Source organism: Lathyrus oleraceus, chromosome 5 (assembly GCF_024323335.1).
Source record: "Lathyrus oleraceus cultivar Zhongwan6 chromosome 5, CAAS_Psat_ZW6_1.0, whole genome shotgun sequence".
In the NCBI taxonomy this organism is placed as follows: domain Eukaryota; kingdom Viridiplantae; phylum Streptophyta; class Magnoliopsida; order Fabales; family Fabaceae; genus Lathyrus; species Lathyrus oleraceus.
The window spans coordinates 477,861,519-477,868,925 of record NC_066583.1 but is presented as its reverse complement, the minus strand read 5'-3'; the positions used below and the strand labels follow the sequence as shown (position 1 = coordinate 477,868,925).

At 38.7% G+C, this 7,407-nt stretch overlaps 1 long non-coding RNA gene across 1 annotated transcript; it reads right to left on the bottom strand.

The window, feature by feature from the left end:
- Positions 1 to 5,982: 5,982 nt before the first annotated feature.
- On the bottom strand, positions 5,983 to 7,407 carry LOC127085550 (uncharacterized). Its single transcript, XR_007789173.1, has 3 exons — positions 7,147 to 7,407; positions 6,340 to 6,954; positions 5,983 to 6,232 (listed from the first exon to the last, which is right to left on the bottom strand). It is a non-coding gene; the product is annotated as an uncharacterized LOC127085550 (long non-coding RNA).

The window sequence follows — 7,407 nt, the reverse complement described above, 5'->3', positions numbered from 1 at the left end:
CAGTTTTGGATTGCCCTATTCGATGCTAAATCAGAAACGGTAATATGAACTCATGCTTTCTCTTTGAATTTTGTCTTAATGCCAAATTGGGATTCTTTTTGAAATTTTAACAGCTTTGACTAATTTACCCTACTTTTTTTACTGCAGTGAAATTGGTGAGCTTTGGTTTGATTTTGCCTTGTGATTTCAATGTTTTTGCTAGGTTTGATTTTCCCACTCCCACTGAGTCCTGTCAACACAATGGTGTTAGGCTTGCTGCGCTTAAAAAACCGAAGCAGGAGAAGAACTAGGGTTGTGAAAACCGCGATAGCAGCAGCAGCATAAAGTTGATCGGTGGGAATTTCACGAATGTAGTCATTTGCGACATTCAACAGGTGAGAAATCTGTTCCTTCCATTGATCTAACTTTTGCATTGTGAAATTTGGTTTTTTTTTGCTACTGTTGGTTCTGCCATATTATTATCACCGAGAAGTTCATTCCAATCTGGATGAAGAGAATCATCATCAACTTGCATTAACTGATCAACCCACTCCTTGAACTCCGTTGTTTTGGCATTTCCACCCAAGACGTTAGAAGCACTGTACTCCACATGATCATTCTGGATGTGAACATTATCAGGAAACGGAAGCATATCTTCAAAGAGGTTTGTTCCCCAGGAAATAACATCACTTTCTTGAGGGAATGACATAGAATGCATTTCTGAAGCAGGGGGGAAGGGATGTTATCAAGGAGCTCAGCAGGGTTTGAAAACATGTGTCCAGCACTTCTGTTGTTGGAATTAATCGATGCAGTCCTCATCGAGGATGAGGGATAAGATGAAGACATAGCTCCCACAAAAGGCTTCCAAGTGAATCAATCAACTTTGTATGACTTTTCAATTACAGATGAAAATGGTATTGATCTTGTATGTTTTCAACTTTGATCATATAATTGTGTGTGAAATCTTATTTGTAATCCCATGAATCGAACAAGTCAAATGTGCAGGTACTGCATGAAGATCTTCAGACTTCAACACGAGCTTGTGATATTAACATGAGATTGTAATGTAGCTTCGTCAAGCCCATAGAGAGCATCAATCAAGTGCATTCGTAACGACGCAGGACCTTTAGCCATCTTCATTCCTAACTCGTCGGTAACACCAAACACAGCTAGTGTCGATACTGCCGCATCAAAAGCATGGCCTTTTGTCAACTGCAACAAAGGCAACAATGAGTGCAGTGACAGAAACCCGGTTGTTGTAATTTTGTTGTGGATTTGTTGATTTGAAAAGCCAATACTACTGTTGTGAGGCGAATTCTGCAGGTGTGTGTGTGTTAAGCTCTGCTATGCATTTATCCAACATTCAAGTTGCTTGGACTTCAATGGTTTGGACCATTGATTGAAGTTTGTATGTCATGAAGTTTTGATGTCAGTTTGGATTCCTTCCATCCTTGCTTACATGAATGCACTGGTGTTGCTGTTTTGTTGCGGGACTGAGATATACTCTTTTTTTTTCATTTGAATTGCTCATGATGTATGCCATGAAGTTTGATGTACGTAGCATAAAATGTATATGAATAACCAATGAGGCATAATGTAATGCTTATGTAAAATGCTTGTTTTAATAACAAAAATTACTTATGATTTTAAGGTTGTAACAAACTTGGTTTGAATGAAATGAATTTGCGGTTATAGAAATGAATATGGATTTTAGAAATAAATCTAAGAATAATCAAAATGTCAATTTAAAATAAAAAAAAACCAACAAAACCAATTAAAATCGAATCAATCTATAATTTGTTAAAATTACTTTGATATCAACTCTAACATTCATTTGGAAATTAAAATCAATTAGAGTTTGAACCATTAGTAAAACACAATTAAGATTAACTTGAAATTTGGAATTAGACTTGTTTTGAAATTAAAATTAAAAAAAAAATAAAAAGTCAAATATTTAGAATCCATTTCATAATCAAAACACCATGATAAAGAAAAACTAAATAATGACCAATGTTTATAAAAAAAAATATATGGATTTGGGAATGGATGATTGCCTTTGGTCATGAATGTATGCAAATGAACTTTAGGCCATGTGCCAAAATAAAATGAAAAATGAAAAAAAATCAGGACCAAAATCGGGGTATGACAGTTGCCCCTATTTAAGTATCTTCAACTAGAGAATATGAAGCAGGACACTCTTCATATGATCATAGTGGGAGATGGTTAAATACTAAGAAGACCCGGATTTTGATCCTGAATCCCTATGACATGATGTGATATGATATGATATGATATGATATGATATGATATGATATGATATGATATGATATGATATGCATGGATGCAGGATTCTCTTTTTTTTGTGATTTTTTTATCTGCTAGGGATATGGTGGGCCCTTAACAGGAGATGCTACTAGACAGACCAAACTGTGGGGAATGTTAATGATCCACCGGAAGACAGACAAATGGTAAGAAACAACTTGTTGGGGAAACAGTCCTGCTGGAGAATCAGACACACACTGGGGAGTAATCGAAGTGAAAGTTGATAAACAACATTCAAAGTACAAGAGATTTCGGTAGTAAGTTCACATATGACTTACTAGACCCGAATAAGAAAGAAAATGTCACAACAGGTTCAGATATGACCTGGCAATACTGGAATAAAACACAACAACAGGTTCATATATGACCTGACAAAGCTGGGGAATATCAAGAAGTTCTGACAGCAGGTTCAGATATGACCTAACAAACTCAGAAAAAAACAAGAAGAGTGTATCAACAGGTTCATATATGACCTGGTAATACTGGAATGAAAGTTCGAAAACAGGTTCATATATGACCTGACAACACTGAAACAATCATAGAGAAAGACTCTTCAGAACAGGTTCATATATGACCTGACACTGGAATAAGGCTCAACAACAGGTTCATATATGACCTGAATAGTATTGAACAAACAGAGGAAAAAAAATCTTCAGAACAGGTTCATATATGACCTGACACCGGAATAAAGCTCAACAACAGGTTCATATATGACCTGAATGGTAGTGAACAAACAGAGAAAAAATCTTCGGAACAGGTTCATATATGACCTGACACCGGAATAAAGCTCAACAACAGGTTCATATATGACTTGAATAGTATTGAACAAACAGAGAAAAAATCTTCAGAGCAGGTTCATATATGACCTGACACTGGAATAAAGCTCAACAACAGGTTCATATATGACCTGAATAGTATTGAACAAACAGAGAAAAAATCTTCGGAACAGGTTCATATATGACCTGACACCGGAATAAAGCTCAACAACAATTGGACTTGAAAATGACTGCGAAAACCGGATGTTGGTTTAAGGATACCAAAGACAAACTGGAATTAGAGGTCCAAGGACATAGGATCAACAACAAGACCTAGGTCAATGCACAATGAACACGAAGTACCTTTCGGCTGTGCATGATTTGAATGATTTTATGCATGATATATGAATGATCATGATTATGAGAATGCTGACGCTTGAGCGGACTGGGAGTTTGTAAAGACTGTTTACAGAGATTCTGATTCCTCAACACCAATAACTCATACCCGTACAATTAACAGGCGCATCCAGAGGAGAAACTATCATGATTGACAGTTATAAACAACCAAAGGTCCATCCTTCTAGAGGATTAATAAGTTGTACTCCATGGGGACTTTTGTTGGTGATCCAGGAATATTTATGCAACCTCGAAGCTTTTGGGGAAACAAATGATTTTCCTTTGGTTTTCACATATAGCAAAGTAATTTTGTTTTTTTTTTTAATTTTAAATTCTTTTTTTTCAAGTTTCAAAACTTCATTATTAACAAATAAATGACATTTTGCATAACAAAGAAAAGCGTAGGTGAACACAACTAACAATGATTGGGAAAACTTGTATTTTATTCAAGAATGGTAGCACACAAATGGCGTAGCTCCATAGAGTGTTACAATTTTTTTGGAAAATGGCAATAAGGAAAAGTTTACATTGAATTCAGTGACCACTAATATCCTTAATAGGTATGATTCCCCCAAAACCTTGCTCCTAAGGGGAGTGACTGGATTAATCTTCCACCTCCAATTCTTCGGTGTTAATCAATAACAACCGATGCAGTTTATGACTTATGCCCCTAACTTTTGCCTGGATCGCCCTTTCGGGTTTTCAATCCACCGGGACGCTCCTTTTTGCCTAAGTCGCCTTTTCAGGTTTTCAACTTAGCGAGCTACCATTTTTATTCATCTCTAACTTTTGCCTGGACCGCCCTTTCGGGTTTTCGGTCCACCGGGATACCCCTTTTTTTTTTGCCTAAATCGCCCTTTCAGGTTTTCGATTTAGCGGGTTTTAATAGGCGTAGTACTTTTTAACTGCATCAGAGTTCACGGGGTGTGAGAGCTCTTCATCATCCATAGTTGTGAGAATCAAAGCACCTCCGGAGAAAGCTTTCTTCACAACATATGGGCCTTCATAATTGGGAGTCCACTTCCCACGTGAGTCCTTGTGTATTGGCAAGATCTTCTTAAGCACGAGGTCTCCTTCTCTGAATTCCCGAACACGTACTTTCTTGTCAAAAGCCCTTTTAAGCCGTTTCTGGTATAATTGTCCATGGCACAAAGAAGTCATTCGCTTCTCATCTATGAGATTCAACTGATCAAATATGTTTTGAATCCACTCAGCCTCTTCTAGCTTGGTTTCCATCAAGATTCTCATTGAAGGTATCTCTACTTCAATTGGGAGAACTGCTTCCATCCCATATACCAAAGAGAATGGGGTTGCCCCTGTTGAAGTGCAGACAGAAGTCCGGTATCCATGCAGTGCAAAGGGTAGCATTTCGTGCCAATCCTTATAGGTTTTTACCATTTTTTGCAGGATTTTCTTGATGTTTTTATTAGCGGCTTCAACAGCGCCATTCATCTTTGGACGATATGGTGAAGAGTTATGGTGCTCAATCTTGAAGCTCTCGCATAATTCTTTCATGGTCTTATTGTTCAGATTCGTCCCATTATCCGTGATGATCCGGCTTGGAATTCCATAACGGCAAATGATCTCCTTCTTGAGGAATCGTGCAACCACTTGTTTTGTCACATTAGCGTAAGAGGCGGCTTCCACCCATTTGGTAAAGTAATCAATGGCAACCAGGATGAAGCGGTGACCATTGGAAGCTTTAGGCTCGATGACGTCAATAATGTCGATGCCCCACATTGAGAAAGGCCAAGGTGACGTCAAAACATTTAGTAGGGTCGGCGGCACGTTGTAGCACCTCAAATTTGCACCCTACCATTTTGTACATTCATTTCATTTTTAGGTTATTAACATTTGCATATCATCATGAGCATGCATTTCATCTACACAAGCAAGGTTCAACACAAGATGGTAGTGACTTGAATTCAGAGCTTTATTCTTACACCTAGTGGAAACTAGGATTTCTCAGCGAATTTGGGGTGGCCCCAATCTAATCCTAGCGTGGAGATGTTTGGGTATGATGCTTAAATCTGGTGTCAATGGTGGTTACTGGAGGGATCAAGACACTGATTTAAAGGCCTTTACTTGGTCATGGTTCCATACCCTAATCAGGTCAAGCTCCTATATTGTGGCCTCCTAATCCTAGTTCGACGGGTACATCATCATTCAAGATGCTTGATCTCCTTGCTTGGTCAACTTGCATTCAGCAACTTCTTGGTCCTGGTTCATCCGGGTGGAGTTCTTGGTTGTGTTCCTATCTACCATGCTCATGTTCATTGATTCGAGTGTTTGGTTTATGAAGGTTGTAGTTCAGCACATCTTGGTCCTTTCTAAGTCTTTTGTTTCATGTTTATCATTGGAGTGTCACTCATGATTAATTCGGTCAGTGTAATATCCATTTCACTCTATTTCAATACATGTTCAAAATTCATTCATTCATATAAGATAACTTTAAATTCATTTCAAGAGCCATTCAGTTCAAATACCAATCCAAGTCCATTCAAGTGAGGAAATGTCATTCATTACATGATCATTACAGGAAAAAATACAAAGAATGAGTGTGTTGACCAACTGTTGACTTTGGTCAACCGTTGACTTTTTGGTCAACTCTGACCAAAGTCAACTCAACCCCATATCCCCAATCCCAATTCTGATTCCGTTCTCAATCTTAATCTTTGACTGTTGTTTTTTGGATTGCCATGTGTCGTGAATGGTCGTAAAACTCAATGTTGGCCATCATGTGGTTTTGTTCAACGAATCACCCTCCATGTGCACATGACCTGCATGAAATCCAAGAAAGTGAATCAAAGTTGGTCATGCTAGAAATCATGTATCCATTAATGACAGTGTGTGGAGTTGAATAAATGAAGTTACAGATTAAAGTTACTCTTGCTGCTGTTATTAGTTGGCTCTGGATTAAATACTCCTGTTGTGAGGAAGCATCTGATACAGCTAGCCTAAACAAGCGGAGATGTGGATGTTCTTCTTTTGAAGACCAAAGCCCTTCAACCTCTTTACGCAGGTCTTGGCATCCGAAATTATCAAGCGATGATGAGGGTTCGGGATACATCGTCACCGTGCTGAGTGAACTGTCATTATACCTGGCAAAACATCAAACCATCCAGTAAATCTTGGCATCCAGCTAGCACTCTTTATTTTAGTATCCGGCATTCTGTGCATATACATCAACTATGTTTGTGACAGGGTACCATGCAGAAACATTCCAGGAATATATTGAAGAATGTTTAGTGAAGATAACTTATCTGGAATCCTTCAATTAGTGCCATGTACCTTTGTTGTTTAATACCTCTGATTGGTGAACTTTAGATGCAACGGTAGACTGTAGTTGCAAGAAATAATTCAGTGGTTACAGAACTCTCTTTTGTAAGACATAGAGATTTGGTTCTAGAGCTGTTAATCAATAATGTCAAACGACTCCTACTGGCTGCTTCTGCAATGAGCCCCGCCGGCAGGTGAACTCACATCCACCATCATAAACAACCTGCATTTTACAATAGACCAATTTAATACAGCATCCAATACAGCAAGCCTTGTTACAGGCCAAAAGCAGGTCATGAACCAAGCCATATGCTGCAATGGACAAAGCTCCCTGTTAAAAACAACAATGCAGTCCTTTGACACGTAAGTCCAGTCATGATATGCTGTAGATTCCAAGCCATGACAAAGATCTCACCTGCTGTGCGGAATCAGGAAAAGGTTGGACCAAAGTGAGGATCTCGAAACCATCCCACCAACCAACGCCTCCTATCTGTGCGGGCCATGAACCTAAGGTCGTAGTAGTGTTGCAGAATGACAGCGATTACCTGCTGGGTGCAGACCTGCTAGGCCGTTTGTCTCGATTACTAATCGAGCCTTCACACACCATCACGATCCTTGAATCAAGTGCATGAGTGTCAAGCTACCTGCAAGCCAGCAATACCATGGTATCAATAGT